At 52.4% G+C, this 16,762-nt stretch overlaps 1 long non-coding RNA gene across 1 annotated transcript; it reads left to right on the top strand.

The window, feature by feature from the left end:
* Positions 1-5,171: 5,171 nt before the first annotated feature.
* On the top strand, positions 5,172-9,172 carry LOC142046209 (uncharacterized). The gene is made up of 3 exons (XR_012655104.1): positions 5,172-5,284; positions 5,655-5,830; positions 9,087-9,172. It is a non-coding gene; the product is annotated as an uncharacterized LOC142046209 (long non-coding RNA).
* The last annotated feature ends 7,590 nt before the right edge of the window (positions 9,173-16,762 follow it).

The raw sequence follows: 16,762 nt of genomic DNA, 5'->3' as shown, positions 1-16,762 counted from the left end.
ATGGATTGAAGAGCCAGCTATCATCCTGCCACAAATCCTTGCTAATTGCCCGCAATGGGATGTGAATGAGAGAGGCCAGGATATGTGTTTGGGGGTCTCACCAGTGCTTCCCAGAGACCCCCTCTTCCCATCCTGTGGCAGGTGTAGCCCCAGATTCCCTAACTCTGATCCATGGCTCTCCCTTGTCTTGCAGGATCTGCATAGGGTCTTGCCAGACCTCCTGGATGCCCTGCTGGGGAACTGCTGGCTGAGTCGCCAGACACCGACAGGCTCCGCTACATCCTGGAGGTGAGCCTGATGAGAGGGGTGTGGGCAATTTTACCTTAACGCTTAGATCCATTTTCCAGTCTGTCCTCCTAGCTGGGGCCCCATTGGGCCATCCTTGGTCAGGGCAGTCGGTGCAATGCAGTGTCAGGCCCTTCCTCTTTGAAGGACAGAGGAAGGAGCTGGGACTTCAAGCCAGAGCTCTCCCTGGTTCTGTTGAGCATTAGCCACAAGGCCCCTGGCTGGCTTGGGGAGTGAGAATCTGAACCCATTCTGTGAGATCCAGAAGATGGTCCTCAAACAAGAGGCACAGGCTCCTTCCTAGATAAAGAGGAGGACCCCAGAGAATCAGCCCTTCTCTCTGATGGGCCCTGAGATTCCTGGGGGGATTGTGCTCACACTCAGTCCCTTCACCCAACCAAGGACTTGAAAGCCAGGGAAAGGAGGAGGAGTCTGTTTCCTTCCTGGTGAACTGTTCAAGAATCAGGAGTTCAGGGAGGATGGGACCAGCCCCAACACCGAGCATTGTCCCAATCTAGATAGACTATGACAAGTTGTGACCTGCAGAATAGAAGCATCGTCCTAGGGGCAAGAATCCTCTTCAAAAGCTCTGCGATCAAGGAATCAGATATTCCACCCTGCACACAATGTCTCAGCCCCCTGGGGATGGGGAAGGTCTCATTAACACAACACATGCACCTGCCCATTGATCCTCAGCTGCCTCCTTTTCCCACAGCACATGAACTATTGGATCATGTTCAGGGTGTGGCAAGAGAGAGCCAGGGCCATTAGGAGCAGCACGGCCCTGCTCAGATCAACCATCACCCTCCCTGAATTTGACGTAAGTGGCCTCTGACCCCAGTTTCCTGACTCCAGGCATAGGTGGGATGGCTCCAACGTACTGAGCAGCTGGGGAAGCAAATCCTCATGGAGGGCCCTGCCCACATCCCTGTGCTCCAGACTCCTTTGCAGGCAGAGGAAATTAAGGATCTAGCTCTAGCTCCTGTCCTCTAGCATCTCCTGCAGAGCAGGTGAGGGGAAAAAGAGAGTCCTGGCCAGGGGGAGACTGGGAGCTGACAAGAAAATACTGATGGAGTCCCCTCTCCCTCTCCCTTCCATTAGAACTCAGCAGAGTTCCCCAGGCTGGGTCACCATGTGGCACAGCTCGCTCTGTTCATCAGTGACCCAGACCAGGACCTCAGCCAGCAGGCCAGGGAGGGGGTTTACCGGCTCTACCAGCTGCTGCTGCACCAGAGGGGTAAGGAACCCAGCCGGGAGACTAGGACCCCAGTCAATTTCTCTCAGACTGACCCCAGCTAGAGGATGAGTCTCTCTCTAACTCTTTCTGTGTTCTACACCCCTCCCCTGCAATTCTGTTGGGCCAGGCATTCAGCGAGGACTCTGCCCCCTGTGCACCCACCAATGGGATTGGAAGGACACAGGCACTGCAACCAGAATGCCAGATGCGTGTGTGTGTCTCTTTCCCAGGGCTAACCCTCCAGGAGGCCGAAGAGCTGTGGTGCTGGGACAGCAGGCTCCTGGGCTACAGGAACACAGCCAGGGTGGGGGAGGTGAGGACATTCTACCAGGGCATGAGACAGCTCAGGGAGTAGGGGTAGCTGGGTCCCCAGCAGTGGCCACTAGATGGAGATGCCGTTCTTGCCCAAGGATTTGGAGCCTGGCTCTGGGCAATCTGCTAATGCCTCATGTCCTGTTTGTTTTAGGTCTTTGGAAAATTCTTCTCGGAGGGGCAGAGAAGATTCTTCCTCTGGACAGAGGGCAGTGCTGGCCATCCATGACCCCCTGCTGCGTGTCAGCGAGGCCAGGCTGCTCCTCACCTGCTCCCTCGTGGGGGAAGCCCAGCAGCTGATGGGGAACAAGGTAAACAGTGGGATTAGACATAGGAAACTGAAGTGGGGCCCAGGTCTCATTCCCATCCTGTGGCCATTTGCTGGCCTGGCAGCAAGAAGCCTGGTGGGGAATGAGAGTGAGAGCAGGTGCTACTGGGAAGAGAGATGAATTCACCTCCATGAGCAGGAGGAAACCAGCTTGTCTCCTGAGCAGCTCCCACCCAGCTCTTTAGCATGGCTAATCAATGACAAGCTGTCGTGGTATAAAACCCCACTCTGAACCGTAGAGTCCAAAAGACGGGGTACCAGTGTGAATCCCCCTAAACTTAATTACCAGCTTATATCTTGTAGGCTGCCACCAACCAGGACTTGGAGTGCCTGGTCTACTCTGGTCCCCCCAAAACCTTCCCTGGGGACCCCAAGACCCAGATCCCCTGGATCTTGACACAAGGAAAATAAACCCTTTCCTTCACCGTTGCCTCTCCCAAGCTTCCCCTCCCTGGATTACCCTGGAAGATCACTGTGATTCAAACTCCTTGAATCTTAAAACACAGAGGAATTCCACCTCCACCCCCTCCCTTCTCCCACAAATTCCCTGGTGAGTACAGACTCAATACCTTAGCCTTAACAAGGGGAAAAAATCAATTAGGTCTTTTAAGAGAAAAGCTTTTAATAAAAGAAAGAAAAAAGTAAGAAATCTCTGTAAATTCAAGATGTAATATTACAGGGTCTTTCAGCTTATAGACACTAGAGAGAAAACCTCCCCCCCCAGCACAATACAAATTAAAATACTTCCAGCAAACTACACATTTGCAAATAAAGAAAACAATCAAAAAGACTAAAACCACCTTTGTCCGGATACTTACTAAAATTAGAACAAAAGAGATTTTTTCAGAAAGATTGGAGGAATCTGCTTACATGTCTGGTCCCTCTCAGAACCCAGAGAGAACACGGACAAAGAACACACACAAAAGCTTCCCTCCACCCAGATTTGAAAGTATCTTGTCTCCTGATTGGTCCTTTGGTCAGGTGTTGCAGGTCACTGTTTTTTAACCCTTTACAGGTGAAAGAGACATTAACCCTTGACTATCTGTTTATGACACAAGCATTACCTCATCACAGACTTATGTCCTTAGGACAGGGTGCTATCTCTCCTGTGAAGGGCAGCAGAGTCCCCTCGGTGCCTTCTGTGAGCCCCTCCTGTCCCACAGGGCCTCACCCCCTTCCCAGTGGCCTAGGGGCCATGTCACGTGAGCCACCACCCAGAGTTGCTCCCATCACTGGCTGCCTGGGAGGCTAAGGACTGTCGGGCGATGGCAACTGACCAGGCAGGGCTGAGGCACATGGGCAAGGGAAGCTTGTCCTACTACTGGCAGCATTGGGCTCCCTCTCGAGAGAACGGGAGGATTCAGTCAGCAGGGGCTGCCGACCTGCCCCATTCACCAGGACTGCTATCCTGCGGCTTCAGCATTAGTCACTAGGGTGACTTGGGGAAAGGTCTCAACCTCCCCACACCCCACTTCACTGCTGCCAGAATCCCTCCTTTCCCTTTCCCTCCCACTCAGCCCCCTCCCTGCCCAACCAGGTGGGAGTGTGTAGTGGGGGGGTGGGATACCCCACAGCCCTGCTGAGGGACGAACCTCCCCTGACACCAACATGGGCGGAGCCACTGGGTCCTGCGCCCAGCCCTCAGACGTCATGGCGCAGACCCAGAAGTATAAAAGCTCACCGGCAGAGCTCAGTTGAGAGCCAGCTGCCGCAGAGACCAGATGTCTGTGGCCGAGCTCTCTCGGGGGAGACAGCAGAAGACCGCGGCTGGCCTGAGGTTGCACCAGGCCAGCCGAGCCTACCCCTCGCTCATTCCCCAGAGGAGGACTGGCTGAGCCTACCCCGCTCCAGCTACCCTGAGGAGGAACTGAGCCTACCCCGCTCCAGCTACCCTGAGGACTGGCCGAGCCTACCCTGCTCCAGCTACCCCGAGGAGGAGCCGAGCCTGCCTGTTGCCAGCTACCCCGAAGAGCAGCCAAGCCTACCATCCGCTTCTTACCCGGAGGAACCGATGGTGTTCGAGACCGCCGTCGACGCTACCACGACTCAGGTACCCTACGAGGGGGAGTGTGGAAGTAACCTGGGGGCAGCTGACCCCAGTCTGGCTGCAACACTGCCAGAGCCTATGTCAATGTGTTGCGGCCAGGATCCCCACTGACAGCAACGAGTTTCTGCCGCTGCTAGGGCCCCGGGCTGGGACGCAGTGGAGTGGGAGGGCCTGTGTCCCTTCCTGCCACCCACTCCTTGGGTGGAAGACTCCCCCTTTTCCCTGGCCTGGAGAGGCTAGGACCTTCTGCTAACTGACTATTGACTCAGCCCCTGCCCAAGGGCCTGAGTCCTTGACTATTTACTTGTTGCCCCACCCTGACCCAGGGCCTGGGCTGATATTGAACTATTGACTCAGCCTCTGCTGAAAGGCCTGAGTCCCTGACCGTTTGCCTGCTGCCCCGCCCTGACCTAGGGCCAGGGCTGTTGTTGAACTGCTGACTCAGCCCCTGCCTAAGGGCTTGAGTCTCTGACTGTTTGCTGGCTGCCCCGTCCTGACCTAGGGCCTGGGCTGCCATTTGACTATTGACTCAGCCCCCGCTCCAAGGGCCTGAGCTCCTAACTGAGTGTCCGTTGTTCCCCACGACCGCAGAGCCATCGGCCGGTGAACTAGAGCGATGTGGTGGGATACCCCACAGCCCCACTGAGGGACGAACCGCGGCCAAGCCGCACCACAGGGTGGAGGAGAGGGTTCTGAGAACTTGAGCTGTGGATTGGAGGTGGAACAGCTGTCAGGGGCACTGAGGGGGAGGTGGCAAGAGCTCACCCTACAAGGAGGGGGGTTGGCACTGGAGGTCACTAGATAGGACAACAAGACTCCATCCTGGGGGTGAATCCATCCCTCAGAGGTTGGCAGGTGCTGGGTGGAAATGCTGCTGGGTCCAGGTGCCCTTAATTCCCCCTGATTCCTCAGGGGCGTTTGAGTCCCTGACAGGTTCTCATTCCCCTGCAGCAGGAGGACGTCACGGCCAACATGATATGCCAGCTCAGCATCATCTGGCACTTGCACCAGGTCCCTGAGGCACTGCGGAAGCTGTGCCTCTGAAGAGTCCAGGAACTCCCGCTCCCTGCTGCAGGTAATGCTCTGAAATGGGCCCCCCTGGCACTCACAGAAACTCTCTCCCCTCTCTGTGGAGCAGGGTCCTTTCCTCTGCTGCTCAATTTCCTTCATCTGGGACAGGAGCTCTTTCCCTCACTCCCATTCCCCTCCCCCCTTTCCTTGGCCTGACGCCCTCCCATCCCCCTGCTCCCAGGCAGAGCTCTTTCTGCCCCATGTGGTGCAGAATGGCCTTTGTGTCAGAGCCAGAGCTCCTAGCCACACTGAAGCTCAGAAAGCTCCACTTTTGAGGAGGTGGGGATGGGACAGCGACTCAGGGCTAGCTTCACCTCTTGCCCTTTATTCTCCTCTTGGCCCTCCTATGGGGTCTCTGGGTGTAAAATGAATAGGAGCCTCCTTCCCAGCTCTCTTCCAGGCCCTGAGATCTGGCACAGCCTCCCAGATGGGCACATCCTGCAGCTGAGCCACCTCAGAGGGCAGTGGGGACAGGTCACTTCATCCCCTCAAACCAAGCAGTGCTGGGTCTCAAAGAGGCTGAGATGGAAGTGCCCACTCCCTCATGGAGGTAAGAGCCATTTACTCCTTGGGGCGTGTGGGTTTCTTGGGGGAGAAATGGGATCCCTGATGCATAGCTTGGCTGGGAGCTTCCCCTGTCCCTGGCACCCAGCTCTGGGACAGAGATGTCTCCATCATTGTTCCATCCTGGTTTTGTTCCTAGGACGGGGCTCCCCAGAGACGTCCTCGAACCTGGATTCCTGAGAGCATTTCCGTCAGGAGGCTTCAGCCCCTCGGGCATGAAGAGAACATCAGGTAGTCTTGTTCACATGGTATCTCCGATCTCCAGCTCCACTTCCTGCAGCAGGGCAAACAAGTGCCTGTCATCTTCTGAATGATGAAGGGCCTGAATGTCAGAGTCAACAGAACAAGCAAACTCCAGTTCCAGTCAATGGGGCCTGTGTGTACTCAGCCCCTCTGGAAACCAGGACTGAAATGGGGAGCAAGGACCCCAGCCCAGTAACAGTGGGAATGGACAGAGCAGGCCTGTACCAGGGTGCTTTCCCCGGGGCTGCACAGCCTGGGGCTTATCCAAGCTGATTACAGAATGAGCCCTCACTGAAAGGCACCATGTACCTCCCCCTAAAGAGCCAGATTTCAATGGTGATACGGCCCAGCTGGGGTATCAACAGGAATGAGAACTAGTTGGGAAGTTCAGAGCAGCAAGGAAAGCCTAGAGGGGAACTTGAGAAGAGAGGTAGGAAGTGGCCAGGGAAAACTGCAGCAAAGAGAAGGAGCAGACCTAGCTGTTGGGTACAGGGCCCTGGGCTGCTACCAGTGTCAGGGTGAGACTGGGTTCCCCTACTGGCCCCAAAGAAGGGGGCATACACGCACCCAGAGAGGGTAACCAAGCCCAGCAAGGGAGCTGCAGGCTGAGCCAGAGCCCCAGAGAGAGCAGAAGAACGTTTTTCTCTGGGAAGACCTCTTTGGACTTTTAGTGTGAGACAAGCTGGGCCCTAGAAGGGTGGACTGAAGGTGGTGACCTAGCCCGCGGCTGAGTTATGAGGTTGAGAACCTGTCATGGTGCTGGAGCAGCCATGGATGGGGTATGCTAGCCAAGCAAGAGGGCTGTGATGCCATGCCTGGCCGGCGGGGGGGCACCTAACATTGAGTAGATTCATTTATGATTGGCATAGTCGAGAGGATTGAATCCGTGAGGGCTGATGGAAGTCTTGGTTGCTGAAGGAAGGTCTGTCCTCCCAAGCGGGTGTATCAAGGGAGCAAGCTGGTCACTGGATTTCCCACTTCAGTTCCAGGGGTTGGTTAAGCAGCCAAAGCAGGTCTAGGGGTTTCTCCAGCAGCTCCTAGAAAACCAACAGAAGCAGAAGGAAGTGCAGGCAGAGTTACAGACGCAGCAGCCATGATACCTGTGAGAGATCCTGCAAAGGGAAATCAACCCAGGGTCTGCTATGCCCATGGACAAAAAGAGCAGATGCGGAGAGCATGCCTGGGCTGTGCTGAGAAGGTTAGTCCAGGAGAGCAGGGCATGAGAAAGTGTACAAGTGTGACCTAATGCCAAGATGGGGACAAGAGTTCTTTGTTTTGGGTGCAGAGAACACGCCATATCAAAACACAGGCCTGCTTAGGAAATTGCTGAGTGGCAAAAGGAAGGGCCGGGGCCCCAAGAAGGTAGAAAGAAAGGAGGTGGTGTCCTCTGGCACAAACCCACATGAAGCAGGCAACATGGAGGTGGCAGGGATGGCTATGGACTTTGCAGACCTTCCACCAACACACCCTGTCGGATGCTGCAGGGAGGTAAAGGACAAAATGGTTGGCACAGAGATGAAGCAGACTGAATTAGGGACAATCACAAGGGTGGAGCAGTCCGTGGTGGGTTCTCAGACCCTGACAGAAAAGGTTTTGGGGGATGCAGCGGCAGTAGCAGAAAAGCTACAGAAGAAGCTAAAGGCTTCAAAATAGGCTCTGAAAGAAGCTGTTAATGAGACTGAGTGGCTGCAGGAAGAGCGTTGGGATACTGCAGAAGAAAAGGATTGCCTCTTAATTCTGGTGAGCGAGCTGGCAGTGGAGCTGGAGACACTATGCGTGCAGGCTATACAAGGGTAGGACTGGTTCACCCATGATCTCTAAGGAAAGGGATGTAATAGGCCATAGAAAGGGCTACCAAAGGCAGGCCGAGCCAATACCGGGCTGAGGAAGAGTTCTCAAGGGGACAGAAGTCCTTGTTTCTGTTTAAAGACATGTTTGGAGTTTTAGTTTGGGGTGAATGCGACCCAGGAAGGAGTGGACTAAAAGACGGTCACCTGGCTGAGTTCCAAGCCAACAAACTGCCAGAGTGTCAGGGAGACTATCGGCAGGGGTGCTAGCCCAGCAAGAAAGCTGTGACACCAGGCCTGGCGAGGAAGGGGCACCTATCGGTGAGTGAACTCTGTTACAAGCCTGCTTCCGTATGGTATTGGAGAGTGGTGAGGGTAGTGTATGGGAGGGGATGGCTGGAGTGGTCATACAGAAGGGGCAGCAGGGTCCAGTGATGAGAGCAGGGAACAGATTGTACTGCAGCCCTGCCACTGAATGGTAAAGTGATCCTGGCCAGGTCACTCTCCCACCTGGTGCCTCACTCTCTCTCTCTTTGAAATGGGGATCATCCTGACCTGCATTAAGAAAGTGTTTGATCCTCTGTTCTTGCTTCCTAAATCCCTTTCCTCCCTGCCCCTCACAGGTCTCTGCCTATTCCTCAAACGTCCATGCCCATGGTAGTGCCTGTGTCGCCCCCCAACTGCAGGGTCTCATGTACAGTCTCCTGCCAGCAAACTGAAGCCGCCCCTAGATCCGGAACAGGAATCGCAGTTCCTGTGTGCTGTCCTGAATGGAGTATAGACCATGGGCATGGGGAAGGCCAAACAGCCACATCCAGGTAAATCATCAACCTACTCCTCTGTCCCAGGAGCAGGAAGGCCTCTGGTCCTTGCTCTCTTCAGTAGCTGGAGCTGCTAAATTGGCGGTGAAGTGGGCAGAGATGGGAACAGGCCATAGGATTAATCCAGTGCCAGGGGGAGACTCCCTCTCAGTGGGAGATGATATTACCCCTCTGTGGGGAATCCCTTCCTTGCAGATGCTGTACTTCGTTTCCTGGTCTCTGCCAGGAAGCCCAGCTCACATCCCTAGCAGCTTGGCTGTTCCATACCCTGCTATGCACCAGGCCCTCTGCAGAGAGCCGCTCTGGGCAAGGACTGCAGAACCAGCTGTCATCCTGGTAGGTGCAGCTCCAAGTTCCATAACCCTGACCCATGGTCTCCCTCCGCTGACAGACTCTCAAGAAGGCCTGCCCAGAGCCATGGATGCCATGCTGAAGAGCTCGCTGACAGCACAGACAAACTCCAGCACATCTTGGAGGTGAGCATAATGGGGAGGGGCAGCAGGAATTTTACTTTAACCCTGGGGAGGCCTGGAAATGAGATACAGGATGATCCACATTTCCATTGTGTTCTGCTACCTGCAGAGGTGAAAGTAAGCCAGTACACCCCTGTATGGCATCCCGGCAAGAGCCAGTGCGCCACACCAAAGCGGATCGGCTTCGCCTGGCGGCAATTTAAAGGGCCTGGGGCTCCAGTAGCCACTACCTCCCCAGGCCCTTTAAATCATCCCTGGAGCCTGCTGGAGCCCTGGGGTAGTGGCGGTGGGGCTCAGGCAGTGATTTAAAGGGCCAGGGGCTCCTGGCTACCGCTACTGCAGCAGAGCCCCAGGTCCTTTAAAGCTCTGCCAGAGGCCCAGCCCCCTCCGATGGTGATTTAAAGGGCCTGGGGCTCCACTGTGGTGGTAGCAGCAGCTGGAGCCCCGGGCCCTTTAAATCACCCCCAGTGCTCCCAGCCTCTGCAACTGGTAGCTCCGGGGGTGATTTAAAGCGTCAGAGGCTCCCAGCTGCTGCTACCACAGCCCCAGCCCTGGGCCCTTTAAATCCTGATTTAAAGTGCCTGGGGTTTAAAGGCCATGCCTCTTCTGGTTTAGGCTCCGCCTCCTCCTAAGGACTCCAGAGTACCCGTAAGTCCTTTAAGTTACTTTAACCCTTGGCTACCTGAGAGCCATTGGGCCACCTGTGGTCAGGGCAGTGAGTGCAGAGCAGTGTTTAACCAGTTACCAACCCATGAGAGGACCTTATGATGTACCTGTATGGCACAATAACTCTGCATTGAATCAGTTGATTCAATTGCTTATTCTCTGTGGTTCAGACCCTCTGTTCTCCCCCTGGGCTGACAGAACCCTGATTGTCACATCTGTCTTTCAGGCTCTGTCCCAGCCTCTCACAGAGATGTATCCTGCAGCCAGCCCAGCTCAGGGAGCAGTGGGGACAGGTGATCTCATCCTGTTAAACCAAGCAACATGAGTCTCACTGAGGCTCAGATGGAAGATTCCATGCATCTCCTGGAGGTAAGAACTGTTCACTTTTCCTGCCACACAGCCTGTTGGGTAGCTTTCCCTATCCCTGGATTCCAGCCCTGGTACAGGGACAGGGTCTGCTTCAGGCACCAGCAAACCAAGCACGTGCTTGGGGCAGCACATTTTCAGGGGCGGCATTCCGGCCATCTTTTTTTTTTTTCCTTTTGGTGGCAAAAGCCTAGAGCCGGCCCTGGCAGCAGCAGCAGCATGTCTTGCGTGGGAGGGCGCCCTGGGGCCGCTGCGGTTCGCACACGGGGGAGCAGCGCCCGCACCTTGTGACTGGGCTGGGCAGGGTCTGAGTGGGGTACACTTGGGCTGGCGGCCGCCCTGCGTGGCACAGGGAGCTGCCTGCAGGTGCCGCAGGGTGGCCGCCCCCCCAGCGCCACAGCTGGGGCTGGGCAAAGTGGCCCGAGCCACCCATGGACTGCGGCAGGGTGGCCAGAAGCGGCAGTGGCATCATAGAGGGTGGGGTGCTGCTATGCGGGGTCTGCTCCCTCTGGGGCTACCCTGCCCTGGCTCCTCAGCCCCATGCCGGGGCAGTCCCCTCTGCCCTCCTGGGTCCCAGATAGTCCTGGAGGCGGGAGCCCTGGCTGAAGGGACCCTGGGCTGAGGCATGGCCCGAGAGCCCCACTGCTTACCCCGACCCAGCCAGTGCCAGACTGGCTGGAGGCGAGGGGGGAGTGGGTGGAGTCAGCTCTGGTGGGAGGGAGCCCATGGCTGGGGCAGCAGGGGGTGCGGGTCGAGGGAGAAGAGAGAGCCCAGGGCTGGGGTGGCAGGGGGCGCAAGAGAGCCCTGGTGGGGGCAGGTGAGAGCCCAGGGCTGGGGTGGGGGGCAGCCAAAAATTGTTTTGCTTAGGGTAGCAAAAAACCTAGAGCCGGCCCTGTACAGAGATCTAGTTCTCATGATGATATCCTCATTTTATTCTCAGAGGATGTGTCCAGGATCCTGAGATTCTTTCCTGCAGGAGATCTGAGTAGGGAGAGAGCACTCATTGTTATGACCCATAAGTCTTCAACCCAGGTCTGCAGGGTTTGTGGGAGCAGCCACATTCCAGCCCTCCACCTGGAAGCCTGCTGACTGCAAACTGCTTACCACAGTTTGAGGCTCCATCCCTGAGTTCCTATTGGCAGAGTCCCAGAGCAGCTAATTGATGCCCTGGCCCTCCTTAAGCCAGCACAGAAACAGGAAGTTGTCTGAACACCTGAGCTTCTCCCTGTTCTAGACCATGTGCTACCTGCTCCAGCTCCCGCTGCCCCAGCTTGATTTCCTGGCATCCAGACTCGGTGTGACTCATGGCATCCGATTTGTGGTTGTGATCGCAAGTTTGTCTTTTGCTTTGGATCTTCCAGTATCCTGACCCAGCTGACTCTCAACTCCTGTCTTGTGAGTGTGGACTCTGGCTCTGACCACTAGGTCTGGCTGCTCCTGACCTGGCCATGACACTGACTTTTGTACAATTTCTCCAATGCCCTTTTCTGCTCTCCAGCTCTGCTACCTCCAGCAAGACACACCAGTCCCTTGGCTCCCAGAGTCCTGGTTGCCTGCTATTCCAGGGCTGAGGGGTAGTGCTTGTATTGCCCCCACCTCAGCTGCTTTTCCTATGGGAATCTCTCTAGAGCAGAGGAGAAATCTCCTCTTCTCTTAGAATCAGTCCTGGCAGTAACTCCACCCACCCTGGCCTCAGCTGAGCTACTTTCTTTACCTGGGATCAAGGACCAGTTTTGAGGCTTTTGGCATGTGGGTGTAGGTGGGGGCAGATGCTCAAGCTCCAGCAGTTCCCACTGGAGGATGCCATCCTATCTTTCTATGGTGTGACTAGGGCTCACCATCCATCCAGGAGCTGAAGACCAGATGGGAGCTGATAGATTGTCCTTGGTGGGCCATGTTCCTGTGTGAGATGGAGCTGTGTGCCAGAGAGGGCCAGGAGAAGATGCACCACACATGGCCAGGACTGGGCTAAACAATCTGTAATGATAGATGAGTCAAACCATGGCCACATACAGATACCTTGGGCATCCATGGGGACTGAATCTGGGCCCTTCGCTGCCAAGAGCACAACTCACTCCAACTTGAGTCATTACAGTAGTGACCCCTGCCAGCCCCTCTAAGGGGGGTCAGTATTATCTCTGTTAGCTGGCGCATGGGGATAAAAAGCGACTGACTGCAAGGTCACCCACAACGTCACTGAGCAAGGCAGGACTGAAGCACAGCCCTGATAACACTCCAGCTTCAACCACTAGACCACACCCATTTCCAAAGCCAGAGAACCCAGGAGCCCTGACTCAGAGCCAGTCCTTAAATGACAAGAGCAAACTCCCTCCCACTCAGGAAGCCATAGAAAGGACCATCTGCTGAGCCCCGCTCTGCAATGTCACTGTCAGAGACCATTGCTGATGGGCGCCAGGTGACTGAGCAGGGAGCTCCTGGAGAGACTCCTAGGAAATGGTAAGTCATGTTTCACTGTGACCCTCTGGAAACCGTGGAAAGAGTGCAGCATTGAAGAGACTTTTCTGCTCTAACAAAGGGTTTATGTTGTCCTAGAAAGTCAGCCAGTGAGGCCAGTTTTCAGAATGTGGAAGAGCTGTTTGGCGATGGGTTGGAGGATTCACCATGTAGGTGGCAGCAGATGGAAGTGAAAGAGCAAAGCTGGACCATCCGCTGAGCTGCAGCAATCAAGTGAGCACAGCCAGGGAGAGAAGAGGGAGAACTCAAAGGTGGCTGGCAGCTGCAGGGAGGAAAAGCAGTTTGGGAGCCAGGAGAGTAGAAATTCATGGTGAATACTGCAAACTTTGTCTTGTGTGGTGAAGGGTTTACAATGGGTCTCTTTTCTATCACAGTAAACTTTACAATAGCTGTGTACGATAAAAAGGCAGGTCTACTATAAAGGTAAGAGGTCACTCCAGGGGTTTGAAGTCTCAGATTTTGTCACTATTGCCTGCTTCTATCAGCTGATCTCAACCCAACAATTCCCTGAGGTGGTAGCAGTAGTGAGCACCTGTCCTCTTTTTCTGGACTAGCCACCAGAAAAAGGACACAATACATGTGATGAAGGAAATAGAGAGGCATGGGGGAGGTCACTTGCAGGATTGCCTGTCAATGCAGCTCTTGTGGGGGGGCATGGCAGTGTACTGTACTAGGCAGGAGCCACATGTTTCCTAACCTGCACATCCTGAGGATCCAGAGACCTCTCTCCAGATCACAGGGCTTCCTTAGTGCTGCTAAGGAGCCAGATGGAATCTGGCATCTCTTCTTCCACCCCAGCAGTCTAGAAAAGGCTGTTTGCAGACATGGCACATGCCCTCTCCATCCACACTCAAATGTGGGAGACTAATGCAGTCACCAGAGTCCAGGCTCAGTGTCATGCATTCCTCTGGGCTGTGGGAAGCTGGGGGACTTGAGCTGCAATGGATCCTCCTGTGCATGGACTGAGTGGGCAACTTCTCTACTGCCATATCTGGTTTCCAGCCCATACACACTAAGGAGGAGGTGATGGACTTACCCCAAAGGTGGATGTGGGAAGAAGCAGAGTGAAGAGGTGATCAGAAAGCCATCCCATAGCATTCCACCTAGAGTCATTCCAACAACCACCTGGCTCCTTCCTGCCATAGGCTGCAGCCCCTAGGTTCCATAGGGAATTTCTGAATTAACCCTCTAGAAAGCTGTCTCTGGCTCTCTACAAGCTCTCCAAACAAAATACTGGAATCCGCCACCATCATCTTCTAAGGCATTACAGTTAGGATTTGGAGCATAGGTGCTGGAACGAGGGTGGCTTGAAGTGGTTTCTATCATATACAGGGTTTACAGTTTGGTTAAATGGCTCTCAGGCCCCACCTCCACCCCCCCACACATTGTACAAATTTTTCCAGCATCCCTGGGAGATGTTTAAAAGGAAACAAAAAAGACAACTGGATACATATTTTGGAAAAAAAGACATTTGTCCAAAGGAGGGCTGTCAATTAATCACAGTTAACTCATGCAATTAACTCAAAAAATTAATCATGATTAATCACACTGTTAAACAATAAAATACCAATTGAAATGTATTAAACATTTTTGGATGTTTTTCTACATTTTCAAATATATTGATTTCTGTTACAACACAAAATACAAAGTGCACAGTGCTCCCTTTATACTATTATTTTTTATTACAAACATTTGCACCGTAAAAATGATAAACAAAGTATAACTTACAAATGTAGATTTTTTTTTGTTACATAACTGCAATCAAAAACAAAACAATGTAAAACTTTAGAGCCTACAAGTCCATTCAGTCTTACTTCTTGTTCAGCCAATTGCTAAGACAAACAAGTTTGGTTACATTTACAGTAGATACTGCTGACTGCTGCTTATTTACAATGTCACCTGAAAGTGCGAACTGGTGTTTGCACTGCACTTTTGTAGCCGGCATTGCAAGGTGTTAGATATGCTAAACATTCATATGCCCCTTCATGCTTTGGTCACCATTCCAGAGGTCATGCTTCCATGCCGATGATGCTTCTTAAAAAAATAATGTGTTAATTAAATTTGTGACTGAACTCCTTGGGTGAGAATTGTATGTCTCTTGTTCTGTTTTGCCCACATTCTGCCATATATTATGTTATAGCAGTCTCAGATGATGACCCAGCACATGATATTCGTTTTAAGAACACTTTCACAGTAGATTTGACAAAACGCGAAGAAGGTACCAATGTGAGATTTCTAAGGATAGATATAGCACTCAACCCAAGGTTTAAGAATCTGAAGTACCTTCCAAAATCTGAGAGGGATGAGGTGTGGAGCATGCTTTCAGAAGTCTTAAAAGAGCAACACTGCAATGCAGAAACTACAAAACCCGAACCACCAAAAAAGAAAATCAACTTTCTACTGGTGGCATCTGATTCAGATGATGAAAATGAATGTGTGTTGGTCTGCTCTGCTTTGTGACGTTGCAGTCTATATGATTTTATAAAAATATGCTAATGAGTGAATAGAATGTAAGTGGAATATGCTTCATGCAAAAGGTCTCTTGTAAGGTATCATTACAAAGCTTATAATCTACTAAGCATGTTCATCCTATTTGTATACATGTATTACTCTTGTATCTAAAACTAGAAATATAACTCTGAGGGCCTGTTGTAATCATGCAAAGTGTGGGCAATTAATGGTGGTTTGGAATCTTGATGACTCCCATTAACCAGGACAATTGATTGTGGATGGCTTTGTTTGCAGGCAAGCCTTCCTGTGAGTCAGGCTGGGAGGCATGAAGGCTTGGGGTCTTACAGTGACATGTGATCATGTCACCTGAACTGGAATCTATCTTTAACGTGGTGCTTTTCCAGTGAGGAGGGGTGGAAACCCAAAGGGACAAAGGATTCCCACCTTATGCAAAAGATATATATATAAGTGGGTGGAACAGAACAAAGAGGCAGCCGTCATGAGGAATCCCCTAGCTACCACCGGAGCTGGAACAGGAATTGTACCAAGGGAAAGAATTGTGCCCAAGCCTGGAAGATGTCCAGTCCAGAGCTGGCTCCAGCGTTTTTGCCTCCTCAAGTGGCAAAAAAAAAAAAAAATCCGCAATCGGCGGCAGCTCTACCGCCGACGGTTCTTCAGCGGCAATGTGGCGGCAGGTCCGTTCTCTGAGAGGGACTGGGGGACCTGCCACCAAATTGCCACAGAAGAGCCGGATGTGCCGCCCCTTTCCTTTGGCATCCCCAGGCACCTGCTTGCTGTGCTGGTGTTAAAGACAAGAACACTTTTGGGTGTTAAACATCTGGGTGTTAAAGACAAGAACACTTTTGTTAGCTGCTTTCAGGTAAGCCTACAGCTGTTAGGGGACATGATTCAGATCTGGGTCTGGGTTTGCAGAAGGCTAGAGAGTCTGGCTCAAACCAGGCAGGGCACTGAAGTCCTAAAGGCAGAAGTAATCAGGTAGCAGCTCCCAAGGGGGGTTCTGTGATCCAACCCATTACACCCATCATCAGCATGGACGCATGTATACTGGAATGGTGGTTGAAGCAGGAAGGGACATATGAATCTTTAGTGCATCTGGCATGTAAATATCTTGCAATGCCAGCTACAACAGTGCCATGCGAACACCTGTTCTCACTTTCAGGTGACACGGTAAACAAGACTTAGGCTGCATTATCTCCTGAAAATTGTAACCAAACTTGTTTGTCTTAGTGATTGGCTGAAGTAGAACTGAGTTGACTTGTAGATTCTAAAGTCTTACATTGTTTTATTTTTGAATGCAGTTATTTTTTGTACATAATTCTACATTTGTAAGTTCAACTTTCATTATAAAGAGATTGCACTACATTACTTGTATTAGGTGAATTGAAATATACTATCTTTTGTTTTTTACAGTGCAAATAATTGTAATCAAAAATAAATATAAAAGTGAGCACTGTGCACTTTGTATTCTGTGTTGTAATTGAAATCAATATATTTGAAAATGTAGAAAACATTCAAAAATATTTAAATAAATGGTATTCTATTATTGTTTAACAGTGCAATTAATTATGATTAATTTTTTAAATCGCTTGATATCCCTAGTCAAAAGTATAGTCCA

The sequence above is a fragment of the Chelonoidis abingdonii genome, chromosome 2 (assembly GCF_003597395.2).
Source record: "Chelonoidis abingdonii isolate Lonesome George chromosome 2, CheloAbing_2.0, whole genome shotgun sequence".
Classification (NCBI taxonomy): Eukaryota; Metazoa; Chordata; order Testudines; family Testudinidae; genus Chelonoidis; species Chelonoidis abingdonii.
Note: the sequence above shows the minus strand (reverse complement) of the source record. Positions and strands in the feature narration are given on the sequence as shown.